The 22,876-nt window shown below is 37.6% G+C and overlaps 1 protein-coding gene across 3 annotated transcripts in view; it reads left to right on the top strand.

The window, feature by feature from the left end:
- Positions 1–18,226: 18,226 nt before the first annotated feature.
- The window catches only part of LOC131047401 (uncharacterized), a 145,208-nt gene continuing 140,558 nt past the window's right edge, over positions 18,227–22,876 (top strand). The window contains exons 1-2 of one of the 3 annotated variants that reach the window (XM_057981284.2): positions 18,227–18,905; positions 19,637–19,926. The gene's annotated coding sequence lies outside the window, so the exon portion shown is untranslated. The remainder of the gene's footprint in view (positions 18,906–19,636; positions 19,927–22,876) is intronic. The other 2 variants (XM_057981287.2, XM_057981283.2) reach the window with 2 other exon arrangements.

The raw sequence follows: 22,876 nt of genomic DNA, 5'->3' as shown, positions 1-22,876 counted from the left end.
ATACCGACGCAGTCTTGATGGTACTCTCCTTCGATGTTTGGAACAAGATGAGATAACAAAGGCCTTGGAAGAGGTGCATGAAGGAATTTGTGAAACTCATGCAAGCGGTCTGTCACTAGCCAAGAAACTCCTGCACACTGGATACTATTGGCCATCCATGGAAAAAGACTCCTACTACTTTGTCAGAAAGTGCAAGAAATGCTAAGTTCATGGAGACCTGATACATGCACCAGCACAGGAACTGCAACCAATCACAACACCATGGCCCTTTTGTCAATGGGGCCTTGACCTTGTGGGTAAAATCCATCCATCTTCATCCAATGGCCACAAATTCATTATTACCGCCACTGAATACTTCACAAAATGGATCGAAGTTGTTCCACTTACCCAAGTTACCGACAAGCAGATCGCCTCATTCATCCTCAATTACATCATCTGCTCGTATGGTGTCCCCATGCCCATCATCACAGATAACGGTCTTCCTTTCAAAAATCAGGATGTCCGTGAACTCTGTGAGAAATTTCACATCCAAAACCGCTTTTCCACTCCCTATTACCCACAAGGCAATGGTCAGGCCGAAGCATCAAATAAGAACATATTAAGAATCCTAAAGAAGATAGTCAATGATGTTGGTCGTGTTGGCATGTTCAATTGAATCCAACACTATGGGCATATTGAACTAGCATTTGAACCCCTACATGCGCAACTCCCTACTCATCGGTCTACGATACATAAGCTATTTTACCTGTTGAGGTCGAGATACCATCACTACGGGTTTCCTTGCACAATCTTATCGATGATGAAGCATATAGAGTATCCCGTCTCCAAGACTTAGAGTTACTTGATGAGAAATGACAAGCTGCATACAATCACCTCAAGGCCTATCAACAATGCATGAGCAGAAGCTATAATCATCGAGTTAGACCCCATACATTCGAAGTAGGTGATCTTGTTCTTCGAGAAAATCCTCGTAACCAACCCAACCGAGAACATCAAGGAAAGTTTGAATCAAATTGGCTGGGTCCATATGTTGTCACTGCTGTATTTGGGTTTGGGGCATATCAATTGGCTACTTCAGAAGGAGAATCGCTAGTAGATCCAATCAACAACATGCACCTCAAAAGGTTTTATACATAAAAGCTACACGGAGCATCAGGCTCCTATATATACTAGCAAAAATACCAAAAACATTTAGAAAATGTCCCGAAGAAAATACAAAAATATCAAAATAGTAAAGAAAAATCATGCATCCAAACGGTGAACAACCACTTCGGTGGCACCTTGGGTAAGTACGATGGTGAAAACCTGGCAAACAAGTGCCACTCGTAAAAGCTATGGCTCCATTATCTTTCAGACTTGTTGCGATCACATTCATTACATACACACATCCATCCACCCAAACCATGGCTTATTATTGATTTGCAATCACAAGAAAGTGCTCCATGCGTCTTGCATCCCGCTTTTTCATAGTCATATCTAAACTGGGGGAAATGCCCTTAACCTATTGATGGAAGTGGATTCTACATTGTTTTGTGATTCATTGAGTTCTTCATTCAAAACTATCTCACAAAATCCAAAAACATTGAAAAACAATCATCAAAATACCAAAAACATTCAAAAATATATCACAAAATCCAAAAACATCAGAAAACATCAAAAATCAAACAAAAACATGGCAACACATTGTACATACTCATCCAAGCAGATACCAAACAAGCATTGAAAAATACGCGCACGATGATCACTTCTCCAAATTGACCAAACAATCAACATCAACACTCAAAACTGTCTTCAACAAGGATGCATCCTTCCTTACCAAAAACAAAGACAAAATGATGTTTTCTTTGACAAGAAAATTATGTGTTAAGCTATCAAATACTTGGTTTATTTGTGAGTAATTCATTCGTTTATATGTATCAGGTTTCTACAACATTGTTTGTGTATCTTCGACGCATTATTTCGATGAAGTTCTAGGGCATGTCCTAATGATGTCTACGTGGGAAGTTCATTAAGCTACATGATCTTATGCAAAATGCAGTCATAGATCATTACGGCTTGTTGACTACAGCGTATACCTCGACCATATGAGCATGAACCATTACCAAGGATCCATATTCTTTATTCTTTATATATATATATATATATATATATATATATATATATATATATATATATATATATATATATATATATACTATTTTGATTGCAAGATCAATGCTCTTTCTTTAGTTCCTCCTACCTCATCCAAACTGGATAAACGTTTTATCTCTTATTATGGTATGAACTTGTCTCAGGATATGATCAACCCAAGATCAAGGAGGACGATCCAAGTCATGCATAAACGGAGATGATCCTTGTTTGTTCCGCAAGCAATACTCTGGTCAACTTGACCCATTATATCAAGTTGTTTGTATTAACTTGCTATATCAAATCCATGTAAGAAATACTCTGGTCATCTTGAATCATTATGTCAAGATGCTTGTATTTTCTTACAACATTTTAAAGCTCGATGATGAAAAATTGTTGGTGTAAATAATTATTCATCATGGATATTATTACACCTTACTTAAGTTTACTTAGGATAATGCTTTTTCATAGTAGTTTGGGTATGAGACACTTGGGTGTTTGTGCCACATTGGGATAGTGTGTGTAGGAGAAATTCCACCTTTTATGGTGTTGATCTTGTTGTTACACTCCACTCTTGTTGTTACACTCCACATTCAGTGGGTAATCCACCTCATGTGGACTATTATATTATTTCTCCTACCTACCCACACCTATTTCCTACCTACCCTTGTTTCTTATTGAGCCACATGTCATGTTTGTGTGCTCACATATCCCTAGCCTTGCCTATATAAGCAAGCTCATCTACATTGTATGTAACTATGTAATTTGATTATTGATCATTTTCTATTGATGAGAATACAGTTTATTCTTGTCTCATATTATGTCTCTATTTTGTACATTTCATTGAGCTCTTGATCTTGGCAAAATCTTACATGGTATCAGAGCTATTGGGGCTTCATTGATTCGTCTTGAAGAGGCATTATTGCGACGTCAAGAGGCAGATCTGAGGAGTAGCATCTTTTGGAGGCGTCCTAAACCAGATCCGACCTTGCCATTGCGTCCAGAAGGCCGTTTCCATGAATTTTGGTTATAAAGTCGGCCTATTTTGGTGAGAAATTTTTTTTCGCCAATTTTGCTATAATCGTATGGATTTCCAAATTTTTTATTATTTTTTTCGAAAAAAAAAAATTATTTTCTGAAAATATTTTTCAAAAAAATCAAAAATAAAAAAAAATTTCGAAAAAAAAAAATCATCAGAAATTTTTTTTTTTTTTAAAAAAAAAAGGTGTTTTTTGGGGGGTCCGCAGACCCCCCCGTGACCCCGTACTGCAGGTCTGCAGCACAGGTCTGCGCGCTGTGTACGACGCCGATGCCGCCGCCACGTCTCGTCCTCGCCGCATGTCGTCGATGCCGCCGCCATCCGCAGGTCCCCGCCGTGCCGCCGCCGAGTCCCGCAGATCCCCACCGCCGCCCGCTAGTACACGCCACATCCTCCCGGCTCCACATGACGCCGCCACTGGCGTCCTCAACCTCCACCACTGGCCTCTCGGCTCCGACAGCTCCCTCCGCCAGCTATCACACAGACCGGAGGACCCGCGCCTGCCACGTGGCAGGCGGCCACTGGCCCGCGGGTACAAACCGTCCATGTCAGATCTGTACGGCCGCCACACAGACGCCACGTGGTTCACACAGTCAGCTTTCCGTACGCCACTGCATAGTGCCCAGTCAGCAAATCCGTACGATACAGCCTGTACAGTCACCTACACAGTCATCTGCCACGTCAGCTGTCCGTACAGTACAAACGCCCAGTCAGCAGGGAGGCAAAGTTTTTGCGACGTTCATACGACCGTCAAATATAAGACAGTGACTTGCTGACATCAACATTTTTCAAAAATTTTGCAGGCCCCTCTCATTTGCATTTTTTATTTTGCAGTTCAACTTCAAATGGCCATAACTTGCTCATTTTTGCTCCTTTTTGGGTGCAATCTTTTTTGAAATGGGCTAGAATTTCGTGCTCTCTGCAGTGGTGAATTTTTTTTTTGATTTTTATGTACGGATTTTTTAGAAATTGCAGTTTTTGGTGACTGTACCTGAATAATCCCAGTTTTTGCAACTTCAGAGGCTTCGTTTGGGGTCATATGACCTCCTTTTCAGGTGCCGTTTTTTTTTTCTTTCTGAAAGTGCGTATTTTTTCATTTACTTTCACATGATGCTATCAGATTGATGCCATTGTAAGTAGAAAATGTACTTTTAGATTTTGACCATTTTTGGCTCTCTTGGTACTTGTATATTTGCTTGAATCTCAGTTAGATTCATTGCACTATTGATTGAAGTCTCTTGTATCTTATTTGAAAAGTTGTAAAATTTGCATCATAAGTCCACTTTGCCTTGTTTTGCAAGTGGCTCATTGTAATCGCACTAAGTATAAAGTGCCAAAATCATCACTTGGGGGGGGGGTACTTTGATTGAGTGAATTTGGGGGGGTGTCTCTTGTGATTTTGTGCTCTTGTGTTCCTTCCTTTTTGCTACTATGAGTTCTTCTAAGTTTCCTCTCTTAACTCCACATAATTATGCTACTTGGAAAATTGATACATAGAGTAAACTTATGGAAAAAGGACTCACTCATTACATTGATGGAACTATTGTTGCTCCCGCTGATCCTAAGGTTGATCCAGTTGGTCACTTGGATTGGCTCACTAAAAATATCATGGCAATTGGTACCTTAAGAAAGTATGTATCAAAGGATCTCATTTTTCATATTGAGAAATGTACTCTAATCAAGGATGCTTGGCAAAAGTTTCAAGACTTGTATGGTCAAGTTGATGAGATTAGGGGATATCAAATTGATAGTGATCTCACCATGTTAGATCCCAAGAACTTTGATACTATACAAGATTATGTCACTAAGGCAAATGAGTTGAGGGCACAACTCAAAGATTGTGGCATTGATAAGAAGGTGTAAAACGGAAAATCGAACCCTAGGTGTTCCCCCACTCCAAAGAGAAAGGAGGTCACTAGGATTGACGGTTTTCACTTAGGAGAGACTTTATATTCAAAAGAGGGGTTGAAACTCACAAGATCCAATCCCACACAATGCAAGATTGAATTCTAAATGAGTTTCAAGGGTTGAGACATCAAGGATACCCTCTTTTGTAAAGAATGTAGATAGAAGGATTGAACTAGGAGTGTATATAAAAGTAAGAAAGATTCGCTTGTAGACGGAGATAGGGACACGAGATGAAGCTACGGACCTGAAATTAGCAGTAAAATGTCGAGACGATGCTGTCCTGCAAGTTTGAGCAAAAGTTGACGGGCCGATGGTGCCCGGAGTGCACACGGTCCTCCGAAAAATCCGCAAAACGAAGGGAGATCTGTTCGTCTTTGCACTAGGGTTCCAGATCTTCAATTACAGCCGCGTACCTGCAACCTACACACAAAAAAGAGAGGACGATTGGGGGGTTAAGGATTAGGGGTTTGCCTTCAGGTCAAATCCCAGTTTTGGAATTAACCAAGAAATGAGAATGTTGTAAATGTAAGTGTTTGTAATGTAATCAAGTACTGATACCTTGTTGTAAGAATGTTTGTATTCTTACATGCGAAGGTGTAATGATGTTGTATGTTGTATGTTGTAGGTGATCTCCTCTTCAATGGTTGAATCCTTGTCTTGAATGCAACACCTAGTCTTGAATGGAGACTTAGAATGCTCAATTGCTTGAAGGAATGCTTGAATGTTTGAATGTTTGAATGTTTGAATATCGCTTCCACCTCTTGCCCACATATGTTTTCCGCCCTTTTTTCTTTTTTTTCTCCCTTTTTCTGGGAGAGGAAATGTAGTTTATATACTTGTCAATTAGGGTTAGGAGACTTGATTTTTCCGACCTTAGGCCGACCTAGGAGCATTATTTTTCAAATTGCAAACTTGAAGACCCGATGCCCAACAAGAGACCGGGCCCAAAATAGGGCCAGGGACCAGGGCACTGGGCGCCATGGTCCCACCTCCCGGGACAGCAGGGTGCAAGGAGGATCAAGCCAAGGTGTAGAAAGATGCAGTTTTTGATGTCGTAAACAGGTTTCGGGGTCTCCATTCAGGTTCAATGTTGCGCCGCCATCGTGAAGACCCAAATGCAATCGAAATTGCAAGTGTCACAATTTTACGATGCTACAGAAGGATACTCAATTGATATTCAACTTGATAGAAAAGCTTCCACAAGAATATGCAACATTTGTTTCCAGTTTCCAAACCCATAGGATGACAATGGGTTCAAGCTACAAAATGCCTACATTTGATGCTTTCAATGAAATGTGTATGATGGAACAAACTAAGTTGATAAGCATGGGAATTCTTAAGGCTTCTAAGTCTCAAGCATTAGTGGCAAATCAAGGGAACAAAGGAAATCAAGGAAAGGACAACTCAAACAAGAAGAAATGACAATCAAAGCCTAAGGACAAATAGCACCATCTTCTCCACAACAAGGAGATTCATTCTCTTCCAAGAGAGATAATTCACCAAAGAGGGAGAGACCTACTTGTGCTTATTGTAAAAAGATTGGTCATGAGGAGCATCGTTGCCATTCTAAGAAGATTGATGAACTCACACATATCATCAAAAAGCATAACATTGATTTGCCTAAAGTCTACAAGAAGGATGATTCATCAACTTCCACTTCCTCACATTCAAAAGGAAAAGGGCAAGCATTCATGGCTTCTACAAGTGGAAAAACTCACTCTTTTGGAACAAGAAAAGGAAAAGCTCTATGTGCTACTATCAGTCATGATTCAGAGAGATGGCTTCTAGATTCAGGGGCTTCTCATCATATGGCATCTTCGCAGTCTATGTTCTCTACATTTGAGCCTTGCACCATGCCACAGATTTTGATGGGCAATCATACATACATGGATGTGATTGGGAAAGGATCTATTGACATTGGGGATAACTCCTTCAATGATGTGTTGTGTGTACCCCACTTGACAAACAATCTCCTTTCTATCTATCAAATCACACATGGCGCAACTAAGAGAGTTGTGGAGTTCACACCTGACTCAGTTTTCATTAGAGACTTGGAGACTAGAGCTCTCATTGCGACTAGGGTGGTTGATCATGCATCTCGGTTATACTCCTTTTCAGATTTTGTTGATGATGATGATTTCACATTTGATGATTCTACACATTATGATCACACTTCTTGTGATAGTTCAGTTTTTTAGGAGAACTTTGGACACTTGAACATGGGGATTCTCACATGTGACCCCACTCTTGAGCCTTGTATTTCATCTCCTCATATTGATATCACATCACCTATTGCACCTGATGATGCAGATAGTGTGACAGTTTTGCCTTCATGTGATTCAGTGCAGTAGGATATTCATTGTCTTCCAACTTCAGATTCATGGGATGATTACTTGACAGACATTGCAGGTTTGTTTGTGGAATCCTACATTGCAGATTTGGGAGACATCATTGATGACATTCTTCTTCTCTTTGATGAAGGTGATCCTTCTTCGATTGTTGCGAGGGCACACTCTGACCCTCTTGTTCATTCTCTACATGATCATTCTTTCGAGGTTGACATGATTGTGGATACTTGTGTACAACAATTGGAGGAGGTCTCTTTATGTTTTGAGGAGACATGTGAGTCTTTGGGACATGTTCTACATCCATCTCCACTAGATCTTGGAGTGCCTTTTTCAGTAATGTGGCACAGTTTACCACCTTTGGAGGGGGTATCTTTCAGCATCGACATGGGGACACTTGAGCAGTTTTCAGAGATTCCTTTCATCATGAGTTTTCTACATACATCTTCCCTTCATGATTGGGGAGACTTCATGGATACACCTTTGGTTTTGTTTCTTCCTAAAGGGAGGAATGTTGTTCGACGTTCGTGGAACAGTTTCTTCATACATCGAGCTTCTATCATTGGTGCAGATTCCACATTGAGGGGGGGCTTCCTAGCTTCTCTTCTTCTCTCATATGGGGGGGACTTTTTCCTCACATGGGGTATTGTTCTTCACATTCTTCTATGAGAGTTCTCTTGTAGCTTTCATCTCTCTTTTGGGGGAGGGTTTTTTCCCATTGGGTTTTTCTCTCTTCCCCCACTTTGTGAGAGATTTCATTGCATTGGTTTGCATGCATTCGCATTTGTACATGGGTACCTAACATGGCCTCGTAACGAGGACCCATCTTGCATTGCTTAGTTGCATTGTAGACTTAAGTGCATTCCCCTATGTTGCACTTAAGGGGGGGTGTTGGTGTAAATAATTATTCATCATGGATATTATTACACCTTACTTAAGTTTACTTAGGATAATGCATTTTCATAGTAGTTTGGGTATGAGACACTTGGGTGTTTGTGCCACATTGGGATAGTGTGTGTAGGAGAAATTCCACCTTTTATGGTGTTGATCTTGTTGTTACACTCCACTCTTGTTGTTACACTCCACATTCAGTGGGTGATCCACCTCATGTGGACTATTATATTATTTATCCTACCTACCCACACCTATTTCCTACCTACCCTTGTTTCTTATTGAGCCACATGTCATGTTTGTGTGCTCACATATCCCTAGCCTTGCCTATATAAGCAAGCTCATCTACATTGTATGTAACTATGTAATTTGATTATTGATCATTTTCTATTGATGAGAATACAGTTTATTCTTGTCCCATATTATTTCTCTATTTTGTACATTTCATTGAGCTCTTGATCTTGGCAAAATCTCACAAAAATAAAGCACTATGGATCGTCATTTCATCTCATCTGTTTATATGTTGCATTCTGTTACATATCGCCCATCTATTCACTCATTCATATGTATGATTTGTATGTAAACATGAACAACGTTAAAATGCACAGTTCTGCGACAAATGAGCTGGTCTTGGATACAATAGCGACCGAGTACTCTGATACATCGTCAATGCATCATGCAAAGTCTCAAATACCTTGCATTCATCATAATCATATCATCATCATTACATTTAGTTGCATTAAGAACATTTTCATATCAATTTAGTTGTTTAAAAATACATATAGTTCATTATTATTTATTAAACATTAGTCTTCTTATATCATTTCATCATTGCATAAATCACGATGTTTAGATTCATTCATATAAACCAATTGTCCTTGGTTGTATTAGCCATTTACTATGCATTCATTTAGTGTCAGTTGTCCATTATCATATTATCATCCTTTATTATCTTTTATCGTTGCATACATTCATTTATCTATTCATTAGTTAAAAAGTGTATTCATTCATCCATTATTAAGTGTCTTATTATGCTCATTGTAAGATTCATTTACATTGCATTCATTATCCTTTTTTAATTGCATTAAGGTGCAATTATTAACCATAAGTTGTATTATCATCACATTATCATTTTACTTAATCATATTTAGGACATTTAGAATCATAAAACCATTTGTCTCAAACATTGGTTCATACCATTTTATATTTACATTATACGTATGCATTCATTTAGACATCATCATATAAACGTTTGTACTTTACATTTGTTTATCCATATTACATTCATCCAAAACACCATCTAGATGCATTTACATACATATAATCATTCATTCAAAACATTGCATTAACATCATTGCATATCATTATCTCAACGTTATATCAACATGAAGCACAAAATCCTGTCCATATCATCATAAGCATACATCATCATCATGGCATTACATACATAAAGCAATACATCAAACAAAACATGCACACATGTATAAACCTACATTCATATGTCAGTATCCAACATCATAAATCATCATAAAACATGCATATAGGAATCATCTCATAAATGCATACTTATACATGTATCCATCTAAGCATAAACTCATAAAATCACCATCCTGCATAACATCCATACATATCAAATGCATATCATCAAAATCTGGGATCTCCTCATATATATCATCTCATGTATCAGAGTACAATGAAGTCTACAAAATCGGCTCCCAAGAGCCATCCAATATACAGTCCAAAAATAACAAATGATAAAATACATGCATGCAAAATGCTCTCTCAGATGCCACTCTGACCAGATGCTGCACCACCATCACCACCTGCTCCACCACTAGTCCCCACACCATCTAATCTATCTCTCCATGGAGGCCCCATCAAACCCCCACTAGCTCCTGCACCACTTGACACATCTCTCCATCGTGGACCCACCACACCCCCACTGCTCTGCATCCTCTGAGATCGCTCTGATCTGGCCTATTGCATCTGTGAATAGCTCAGTGCTTGTTGACTAGCTGGCACCACCTGCTCATATAGACCCCACCAATAATCAACCTCTCCACCTGCTCTCCGTACCTCCCTCGCCAATGCCTCCACAGATGACCCCTGTCCCTGTACTCCCTCCAAAACCCTCACTCTCTCTTGCAACTGAACCACCCTGTCAACGGCTTGATCTCTCTCTCGCAGCACTACAGTTAGCTCTGACTCTCGTGCAAATAGCTGCATATCTCTCGCTACAACCTCCGCCTCCAGATCCTCCACCTGTGTCTTGGCTGTTGTCAATCGAGTATGCAAATGTGCTAGCATATGCTCCCGAGGATCACCACCCCCTGTCGCTCCCTCCCCTGTCTCCATAGGTGCCTCTCCAGTGGCTCCCTCCCCTCTGTCCATCGGTATCTCCTTCTCCATACCTCGGCCACCTAATCTGACTCTGCCTGGCACCAACGGTCCCTGTGATATCCACAATGGCAATCCGCCTCTCCCTCTCCGTTGGACCCGGCCACCTAAGCCACCTCCTCCACCACCTCCACCCTCTCCTCCTCCTCCATCACCACCATCCCCCCTCCCTCGTCCACCTATCATCGGTCCTCGACCTCCTCCCCTCCTCCGTCTTCGTCCCCTCTCCTCCTCAAAATCAGGAATCGACTCTGCTGGATCTGATATCCGAGGAATCAGATGAGCCGCCATATACTGCGTATACTCCTTCGATACCCTTGCATCTACCACCCTCGGTCGTATATCCCATGGCCTCGCTTGAAGCATCTGGAACTCCACCAATGCCTGATCATATGGAAGTACTGGCCCACATGCATATCTCTCTCGAACCACTATGGCGTACTCTCCTGATCCCCTCGACAATCCCTGCCGCTGTCCAAACTACCTCATAACTCTGCCCGGCACCTATCTCTCTACATCGTAGGATGTCCTCCCAATGAGAAATCGGGTCATAAATACATATGGCAAGGCCTCTGCATCCTCCTCCCAAGGCTCACACTCCAGATAGGGTCTCCAGATCACTACATCAAGATCATCTAGCGCCCGCCGCCACCACTCTAACTTCCCTAGGTGGGGCTGACTCATCATGCCGCTGTACATGAACATATATGGCTGATCAACTACCCAAAATCTCAGACTCACCGGTCGCATCATCGGTAAGTGCTCCCATGCCCAAATATGCAGCAGCGTCACTCCCACTGCCAAGGAGCCTCTCCCACAATACACTACCTCATGAAGCTCCTGATACATGTGCACTAACACGCACGGTCCCCAAGCAAATCGGGTACCCTTTGTCATCATCTGCTCTATCACCTGTCCCCACTTAACAGCCAGACCATGCGATTGCCTATCAGGACATAGTAGCCCTCCCACGATCCTAGACAAAACTGCTGGCAATGGCTCGTACAACACCGTGATGTCCTCCCAGGCTATGGAGCCGTCATCAATGAACACGTCCTCATCGAAGAAACACTGCACCGCTAGAGTCCCCCATGATCTATCATAAGTGACCAGCTCACCCCGAATGGGAATATGTAGGATGCGCCATACATCCTCCAATGTCACTATCATCTCCCCCTGTGCCAGGTGAAACATGCATGTCTCACTGTGCCAGCACTCTGCCAAAGTTGTAATCAAACCGTGATTCATCCGAATCACAGGCATATGCATCATATCATACAGCCCAGTCGCTGCAATGCAATCAATCTCGACCTCTATCAGCCGATCCCGTAACCCTTGTGTCGCTGGATGTCTCTCGCGTAACTGTAACATGCGTAAATCCTCCTGCACATGGGCATCAATCAATCATCATCAGTTGTTTTGTTTTCAAACTTTCTTAAGTTTAAACCTAGACTATCAACAGATACTTTGATCAAGTATCTTCGGGTCTCAACAAGTAAGTAATCATGACACACCTAAACTTCAACAAGCATTTATCCTAATGACCTAAGTCTCATCAGGGCTGCTATGGTTCAAAATAACTCTCGTTTCACATCCCTATTCATCCATCATTGGCATCGGGAGATTTTTGTTCACACAAACTGGGGTATCTATTTTTTTAAACAATAGCGCTACTTTCTACACAATAGCGCTAAACCCCTCACAATAGTGCTAAACCCCTAACAAAAGTGCTTAATCAATCCTACAAAAGCGCTAAAATTGCAAAAGCGCTACAAGACATATGCAATAGCGCTACTTAAATACAAAAGCGCTCAATTGACCCCTCAATAGCGCTAAACAAACAATAGCGCTTAAACACACATAGAAAAGCGCTCATTTGGACAAATGCACTCAAACAACAACACAATAGCACCATTGCGACACAAAAACGCTAGTTAATTGGACAAAAATGCCAAAACATAGTTTCAACGCTATTGTCCTGCCTCAACTTGGACTCAACAAAAAACACGACAAAAATGCGTAAAATTCAAAATTTCAAATTTGCGTACTGCTGGTCCGTAGTCGTCTGGCCGCTGGAATCGACGGACTCGCTCGAAACGATGCTCTACAATGGGTACCGACATCCCCCGCTCACCGCCGTGGTCCCCGTGAACTTTCCAAGCCTCCCATTTCTCCATTTTTACTTTTGATTTCTTCTATTTTTCACCCGTATTGCTAACTTCTTCTCTTCTATCACCCTACCAATTTTCATTCTTTTTCGAGAGATCGTCCGATTTTTTCAAAATTTTTCGACCCATCTCTCGAGGGGGCATACCACCCATTAAATTTACATTTTATGAGGCATTTCTTCACACCTATTTCTCTTTCTTTGAAACCACGCGATAAACTGCACCGTCTCAAAGGGGGGTAAATGTAGTCACATAAATTTGTCCAATTTAATTAAATGAATATTTCCTATTTATTTGATTAAAAATCCACTAGCCACCAGTTAATTAAATTAAATATTTAATTAATTCATCTTCAAACATTCTCCTATTAATTAAATAAATTATTCAATTTATTTTAATTAATTCATTCAACCAAATTCACAATCAATTAAATGAATAAATCATATTTATTTCATTTAAATCCCCTGTTCCTCTTTTAAATAAATAAAATAAAATATTTATTTAAATCATTTATCTCCCCCACTTACATTTTCCTACAAATGCAACTTGCACACATTTATTGAAATAAATTTATTTATTTTAAATAAAAATCCCATTTTCCCTCACCCACCAAACCCACTTGCAAATCTAATCCCCTTCTAGATTCTTCTAACCCCTTCCTAATTAGCCTAATCCATCCCCTAATTATTGCCACATTCCTAAGCAACTTGGAGTCACTTCTCAAAGATTTCAAAGTCTTTGAAAAACATTTAATGCTTTGTGTGTTCAACAATTTAACCTCTAAAGTCTTCCAAAACCACTAATGGCTCTTACATGACCATCAATGGCTCTTATATAACCATTTATGGTTATTTCAACTTGCACTCACGTGTCTCCTCAAACATTTATTGCTTTGACCATGGTTATCCCTTTTGCCTTTGCACAAGAGTTTATCCATTGGATAAAAACTTTATTCTTTGAATAAAGAATTTATTCACTCAACCCAACTTTGACCCTAACCCCCAAGTTAACTCCCAGGTCATGTCGAACATTTAATGTTTATTCCCTCTCCTCTCAACCTATCTCACATTGACACTTGTCATCCTAGGATTGGGTTGAAAGCCCTCACATGGATTGATTCAATCCTGACCCTTGTTGAGGTTACTCAATCTCAACCATCCATTGCTCCATTTTTCCTATAAATAGAGCCCATTTCTTCATAATCCAGATCCTAAAAAACTTGTATGCATTTAATCTATAGTGAATTTTAGAGAACATTTAGCATAAATCACTAATATATTGTTATCTTGGACTAAAATAAATCTTAATTTCTTTTCGTAATATGTTTAATTAGTTTGTTTTACACTTGCCTTGCATAAGCTTGAGATCATCTACAATCTTGAACCTCCATAAGCATCCATAGTGCAAAAAGCTGCTGAGAGTTACACTATTTTGGAACTTGGAGAGGAGAGGAACAAAGGAGAAGGAGCTAAGAACATGTTAAGAGGTATTTGGAGATGCCTTCTTATATTTGTGTCATTTGTTAAATATGTTAGCATGATCTTAATATCTCTTTTGATATGCCTGCTTAGATTAGTTCTTGGTTGAATAACACTAACGATTTCTTGTGTGTTTTTGTGTGTTATACGACCACAGGTTCCAGTCTAACCTTTGGGTATTTTACAGAGCATCAATTGTAAAAATTCATTTTCCTTTCTTCTTACTGGTCCATACATGTACAAAATTCAATTTAAAAAAAAACAAACACAAATCATTGCTTCCATTATGTCGAACTAACCATTCACATGCATTAAAAATTATTAAAATTTTCCATTTATTTATGAGCCTCATGATTAGCTCTACACTAGGTGTAATATGCATGCATTATCATATAACACGAGGTTGTATAACTTTACACTATCTAATTTTTTGTCGTTTATTCTTAAAGACGAGGTCATGATTATTGCTACACTAAATGCTTTCCCTTTCCTATAGTCAAACAACTTTCTTTTCTATGCATGCACAAGACACATTTTTATTAATAGTTGCCCTGTAGAGATATTCCCTATCTTTAATTTGTTTAAATAATTACGCCAAAGACATATTATACTACATAATGGATGCACACATATGTGTTAATAAAAACTAGAAACATTAAATTTGACGTGTTTGTGACACTTAAATGAATGAAAAGTCACTCACATAATGGATGCACAAATATGTGTTAATAAAAACTAGAAGCATTAAATTTGATATAATTGTGACACTTAAATGAATGAAAAGCCAAATTTTTTATTTATTTATTTTCTCCTCTCAACTATCGCTCACTTGGAGTTTAACTATTAATCAATTCTATTTATCTAAACTTGGAGAAATTTTTATTTAATTGTGGATTTTATTTTAATAGCATAATTAAATGTAGTTATATCTTGATAAATGATGCATTTAATTAAGTTTAATTTATTTTATTTATACATATTTATACATATTTGATATCATATTGATTTTATATATATTTATTTTATTATTAAATTCTATTTTTTATATGCTTATTTTAGATCTTAGAATTTATATTTTTTTAGGATAATTTTGTGATATTTGGATCCAATTTTGAATAATTTATAATTGATTCAAATTCAAAATTGTTGATCTTGTTCTTTTATAATAATTATTGGGAATTAATTTGGTATGTATATGTGAATTGCTCATTATGCTTGGTATTTAAAGTTGTTATGCTACTCATCTAATTGTTACATTTTGCTATATATACTTAGTTCTCACCCTCATCCATATGATTACACATCCCTATATATTCACGTTAAGTATTAATTTATTATACTCATTCATACACATACTCTCATAAACACACTATCTTTCACATGTTTATAATTTATTTATTTTATTAATTACAACAACATTAAAATATTCATTATTATTATAATATTTTAAGAATTATTCATTATTAATATTTTATTTTAAAATTTTTCTTTAACATCTATTTTTTAAAATCACAATCCATTCACATATTCATTCTAATGGAGCCCCTTTCACATATTTATAATTGTTTTTTATTAATTACAATAAAATTGAAAATATTCATTATTATTATAATATTTTAAAAAAATTATTCATTATTAATACTTTTATTTTATATTATGGAGAAAAAAAATACTTTTATTTTAAATTTTTGCTTTAACATAACTTTTTTTAAAATAAACTTTAAATGATTATAGTTTGGATATAATACAAGATATGTTACATTTAAATATTTCTTAGTATAATATCACCTCCTTTATCTCTCACTCTTGCCCCACTCTATCTCTATCTTACCATCTTTCATGAGCTCCCTCTCTATCTATATATCCCTCTATATATCACTTTCCATATCTTTATCTATCTCTTCAACTCCCCCCTCTCTCTCTATATATCACCTCCTCTATCTCTCTCTATATATCTCCACAATCTATATCATTCGCTCTCTTCGTCTTCCTCTCCACCTCCATCTTCCTCCCCCCCCCCCTTCTCTCTCTCTAGACCCCTATATCTATATCTCTTCGCCCCTTTATCTCCATCCCTCCATATTTCTTCTTTAATCTCTTCCCCTATCTCTATCTCATTATCTCTCCATCTCTCTCTACCACTATATGTCAATTCTCATATCTATCTTTATCTTTTTACCTACTGTAAACTAACTACAATACTGACATGAATTTGACGCATTGCATCCCTTGTTTAAATTCACAAATATACACATGCTAATAACTATTATTCTCATCAACAAAAATAATTGCCATTTCAAAATCTTTATCTACACTAAATACACAAATGAATCAACAACAAAAAACAAACACATAGCTATTAAGCTATTTTTTTTTTGATACTGAGGGTATCCTTGTGACCTAGCTCAACGAACAAGGCGAGTTGGGGCGAGACTAGTCCCTGGGGGTAGGATCCATAGCCCGCAAGCAGTCCCCCCTCTTAAATCCGAGAAGGGAGTCAATCCCGAGACCGATGGGAGCAAACCCACCGCCCAAGCCAATTCACCTACTCGTTCGGGCATAAGCTATTGTCTATATTTAACTTTTTTTAATTACAAACTTCTATATATTTTTTAAGTTTACTTTTTCTTAATATAAGTGATGATGAAATGCTTTCAATCAAAAACATAAAAATGAACCTCATCATTTTTTTAGTTTTGGATACTAATGCATTCATTAAATTTTTTAATTAGTTTAACCAATCATTATATAGAATTAAAATTTTTGAGCAATAATCCTATGGTCTATAATTACTTTTTTCATTTAATAATTTAATAAATGTCATGTATTTTCTCTCATGTTGGAAATAGTCATTGCAAAAATCAAATTACTTTATCTTTTTTGTATAAATTTTGTCACAATTAATGCCTTGAATGACATATACAATATTGTATACATCACAATAAAAGTACATTGTGGGGGCTTCAACCCTAGCTCGCCCGGTCATGGATCACAACTTAAGGCATGGGTATGCTCCCCATGGTCTTGAGTTCGAGTCCCCGACTGTGTTAACTTACGGGGATTAGTCGATTAGTCTCGCTTCGATGAGGACACCTCCAGATTCCACGATAGTGAATATAAAAAGTACATTGTTGATTTGAACATTATATTGCCTCCTTAAATGACATTTATGATATCACAAATGTCATTCATATCTTTTTTTTTATTGGATTAAAAATCTATCTAATTAAATATACAAATTTGAAAAATCTTAGATAGTATGTAATTTGAAAAAGTCCTACTTATTCTATGTATTGTCTATCTAAATTAATAATTTGTTTGCCTTTTTAATACTTTGTTCAATTTTTATGAATCTACAATAATATATAAAAATAAATAGATATTTAAAATCTGTATATAATAATAATATCTAAATAAAAATTATTTTTAACAATTATATTTAATTTACTTTAATTAATTATCTGTAACTACAATTATCAACTTCTCTATCTCACAATTTATATTTGCTGCCATTTTTATTATTTTTCTCAATGGTAGTTATACATCAATTTTAGTTTGGTCAATGTATGCACTTTTCAACTCAATTATAAAAAATATGGTAGGAGGGTACCCTAATATTTTAATATTCTAGACAAGTCCAAATAACAGACCTGCGCAGAAGTTTCGGATAATAAGTATTTAATTGATATGATGAAAAAGATTGCATTCGACTAGTTACGTGTCAAACTAGTGATCTCTTAATCAAATATCTAAAAAAATCCACAACACATAACAAAGTCTTTGTCAGTTTTACCCCAAAACGAAAGCGGCCGCAATCGATGCTGAAAAACGCGTGGCCGAAAGCAAATTCGACAGCCCTCAGTTAACCGACATGCCTTCCGAGAATATATTCACATTCAAAATGAGATACATCTTTTTACGTTAATTAACGTATATCATACGAACCAGTCAAATCCAACGGTCAAGCACAATCCAGAAATCACGTAGTCCATCGTTTAGAGCTATCGCGATAGCTACCAGCTGATGCTTTTTGACCCTCCGTCGAACGACGGATTTTAGAGAAGGGACAAATTTTGTCGTTTTCTAGTTGGCAGAAACAATATCTCACTTTTCTCCGTCTCTTAACAGATCAACGGATAGCCTTTGTATATTTAATTTATTCTACATTGCCTTCGAATCGAAGATTATGTGTTGTCTGAATTTGCTCTGTGGGTTTCTGCTGCTAAATCAGAGTTCTTTTTGCAAAGAATTTGGTGGAGGTTTTTGAGAGCTTTTGGCTAAGAGGAGTTCAAATATTGGAGACATTAGCGATTTTGTTTTTTAATCTCCGGGGAATCCTTAAAGAAGTTTTGGCGAAAGTAGTTCGAATTGCGTGGATATCTACAGATTTGAATAGTTCTGCGGAGTTTCTAGAAAGGTTGTGGCGAGAAGAAGAGTTAAAATTGTGCGGCATTCCATTCATTTTGAGATTTTCATATTGCGGAATTTCTAGATTTTTTGGGCGAAGAAGAGTGTAAGTTTCTTGGAGCTGACTGCGCCTGCTCAAAATTAGGTAAAAATCGGCATGTCTCAATAAGAATTTCAATAATGAACATTTCTCTCTAGAAATTTCAATCATGTTGTTTGAAGTGTAGAGAAAATTGTTGTAGGAAATTTAATTTTCTTTATTTGTTGGGGTCGAGGCTAATAGCTGATTAAATTTCAGGGATTTTTTTTGAATTTAAATGGGAACATTGTGTTTTGAGGCTGTAATTTATAAAGCTAAAGCTAGAGCAAATTCTTGCAGAAAAAAATATTTTCTTTGTGGGGCGGAGTTTTCTAGATTATGAGATCAAACTGGATAAAATTAACTTAAACAGGAGCATTGTATTTTGAGACTGTAATTTGAAAATATAGATGTACTGAGCTTAAAGAATACGCGCATTAGGTAACCAGGGGCCAAACAATATCAATTCAGTTCCGAGCAAGGAGAATTTTTCAGAAAGAATCTTAAAGACAACCTTATTTTTTCCAGACTTAGGAATCATTTGCGGGGAATTAAACAATAGAAAATATTTAGGATTGAAAGGGGCTATTTTAACTTATCCATGCTGGCAAGCGAGATCCTCTTTTTGCCCCCAGGACCGTAGCTTCAAATTCCATCCGGTTGCCCTGTTTGATTTGTGTATATCGCTATTTGTAATTTTTAATATTTCTGCTAAAGCTGCGTTAAAATTGGATTGATTTACTTCTAGAGCATCTATTCACAGAATGAGTAACACTTTGTCATCTCTAAATCAACAGGCATCTAGCTTGACGCGAGATTCTCTCCAACATCCAATTTGCCACATAAAAACAAAAGATATCTTTGTTCCCTGATTACATTTCGTTAAGCTGCCCTGACAAGAGTTACCATATCAAAGATACAGAAGGGATTGTGCCTGGCCCCAGTTAGCAGCTTCAGTGAATCGAAACTCAATGGGTTCTCAATGAGCCAAAATTCTGTTTACCCAAATATAATGCAATCTGAAAATCTCAAAACTTACATCCAATATTCTTTACTCTTGAGTGAATCAGTCTGGTCCCTTTGGCAGGTATTGATTTTTTCTGTTAAAAAATGACGAAGGAGGTTAATTATTAAGAAAACAAGGAAAATGTACAAGATCAGAGTATCAGTCTAGCAACCTTATAACGAGTTGCAATAATATAATTTTGAATTTTCAGAGAATTCAACAAGCCTGAGCTGACATTATTTGTCATTTGACTAACATCAACACATGCTGATTTATAAACGTCAAAACTGCAATCAGCAGACGGTTTAAACTTGCTGTCTAAAACATAACTCCTGGTTTAAAAACTGTCCAAGAAGACCATATATAAACCATTTGTTATATAGGATATAATCTTTCTCAAGATTGAACTGCATCACAAGAAATAACTTGAATAAGGTTAGAATAAAATCACCTCCACACTGCATGCTAATTTTCACTATAAGCTTCTCCCCCTCTTTGACCACCAACCACAGACCCTCATCACAAACCTTGTCCTTTGTAAAATCATTTGTAACCAAGTGCAGGTGGATGTTGTTGAGAATTTCCAGAACATGAGGACCTCAGTTGGAGATATCATAGACAAAATGATTTCTCTGTTCCACCGTAGTGGCACCATCCAAACTGAAGTCAACATAGACAGTTGCAGGTTTATGAGGCTGGGAATCCTGAATAGGCACTATCTCATTACCTTAAGTTTCAGAAGACAAGGGTCTGATTTGTTTTGGGTTTAAAGACAGCTTCTTCATGCATAGGGGCAACAAAGGAAGAGCCAAGTGAGAAAATATGAGGTTGGACCATAATGGAAGTAAATGTGACCCGTCAATATGGAGAAGACTTCAACAGCCAGTTTAAGTTCCTCTCAAATAGAATCATTATTCTTCAGCCAATTTGCCCTTAAAGACCCTGTAATCCAGGTTTGATTAAATTGATTGATGGCAACAGCATCATTGTGTCTGCCTTAGCGTCCATGGGGTTCAGTAATGGAGATGGGAACTGATGTAGTTTTAAAGCAACAGGGCTTTTTGAATCTTTTATAAAATCAGGAGCTTTCGCATATTTGAGGACCTTGTTGCTGGTGGTAGCAGGAGAGGAGCAATGAGTTGCTACTCAATCTTGAAATTGGTCATTAATATTAAGTCTCAGCAGTATGCATGGTTTAGCAGCAAGGGATTCAGCCATATCCTTTTCAGAGGTTTTAGAGGATTTGGTCTTATAGAGGTAGAGCCTTGAAGGCCAGGAAGCATTCTCACTTGCCACTGAAATTTTAAAAAAAATTGTCAAGTCTGAAAACCAAATGGGGACAAAACAAAAGGAAAGGGAGGTGAAAGACCAACATGAAACAGAGCATTGCCAAGAAAAAACCAAGAATTTTCACCCTCCATTGTTTTCCTGCCCCTGCTCCACAGAAAACTGTGATTGTCCTTAGCGCTGGCATTTGCTAACAACACCAAACAACTTATTTCAGATACTTCCCATATCATAATAACCTTTGACATAAAGAAAAGTAACAAAGTAGCAGCAAGGATAGATGAGATACAAGGGAAATCTTTGTCAAATAGTCCACTTTCCAGTTTGATTTGTATGACTGAATTACCTAGATCTGCTCATCAGACAAGGCTGGAAGAATTTAATGTCAGTGAGATTGTGTGTTGTGTGCATGAAACTGGAAAGAAAACTGAAGGAATATTAATGGAACATAAAACACAAGGATCAATACAACAAGCCCAAACAAGAAATAATTGAAGATTCCTTAGGAAAAATGTATAGAGAGATAACCTCTAAATAATTATCATAATTAGCTACTTTCATCACTAATAATTGGCAGAAAGCTTTTCTCTAAGCCTGGGATTGGAAGATCCTTCACTTTGCAGGCTCATCCTTGACTTGCATTAAGGCATCCAACGTTTATAACTAAGATCTTTGTTGCCAAATTAGCTTCATGAGAGGTATGGTGAATGGAATGCTTCTGGGCCTTCTCAAGAAGTAGACAAATATTGGCAATGCTTGGTTGACTTATAGTTCCCTAGATTCTTGCTATTGAGGAGGGAAGAAGCTAATACTTGATAGTCTACTTCAATGGTCACCTTGGATACATGATGGGACAAGCATAAAACTAAGCCACACCAAATAGGCAGATTCATAGCCACATTGCCTAGACCACAACAAAAACAAAAATAAGATTGCTATTTGGATCCATCTGGACATAAACTTCTAGTCCTCGCAGCACCCAGGTTTCAACTAAAAGCCTCATCAGTATTGATTTTGATCAACGAAGCATCATGCAGGCATTGTTTAATCTTCCTCACATTATTTTTAGCAACACCCTTATTTGGAAGTGGGGGAGATATCAGTTTTTAGTGTAGTGTTCAATCCCTTTTTGAGAGAAAAAATATTAATAAACCCATGTAAGATTAACTGATAAACTTATGTAAGAGAAGCAATGCTAACGGAATCTTAAATGCAATAGAATGAAATTATGACACTCACAATGTACTAAGTGATTTTACACTAGGAAACCCTTTTGGGGAAAAACCTTGCTAAAAACAACACTTTATTAACTTAACTATTCACAATGCAATAAGATATTTTTCTCTTCTTCTTATCCCTATTCTATGTGTGTGTTTATAGGCACATCGATATGGAATATCATTAAGTATTATTCCTATACAATGGATATAAAACTATGGTCCAAAAAATCACATACAAGGAAAAAATGTCTTTGAAGGCTTCTCCTCCCAAACCCCCTTTTGAGGGGCCACTGTCTCCCACACCCTCAAGCCAAGGTGATGCTTTGATTCCCTAGTTGTGGTGAGGTATACAATCTATAAGGGGTGTAAAACAGCCAAAGTCTACAATGCATATTCTACCAATTTGCCACTTATTGAATAATTTACTTAGGGGGCTATGGTATACTAAATCAATTATTAAGGGTAGTTATGCCTATTGACTTCCTATGGCAAGAAGACTTCTTAGTACTAATGGACTTGTTCGA

The sequence above is a fragment of the Cryptomeria japonica genome, chromosome 2 (genome assembly GCF_030272615.1).
Source record: "Cryptomeria japonica chromosome 2, Sugi_1.0, whole genome shotgun sequence".
NCBI lineage: Eukaryota > Viridiplantae > Streptophyta > Pinopsida > Cupressales > Cupressaceae > Cryptomeria > Cryptomeria japonica.
Note: the sequence above shows the minus strand (reverse complement) of the source record. Positions and strands in the feature narration are given on the sequence as shown.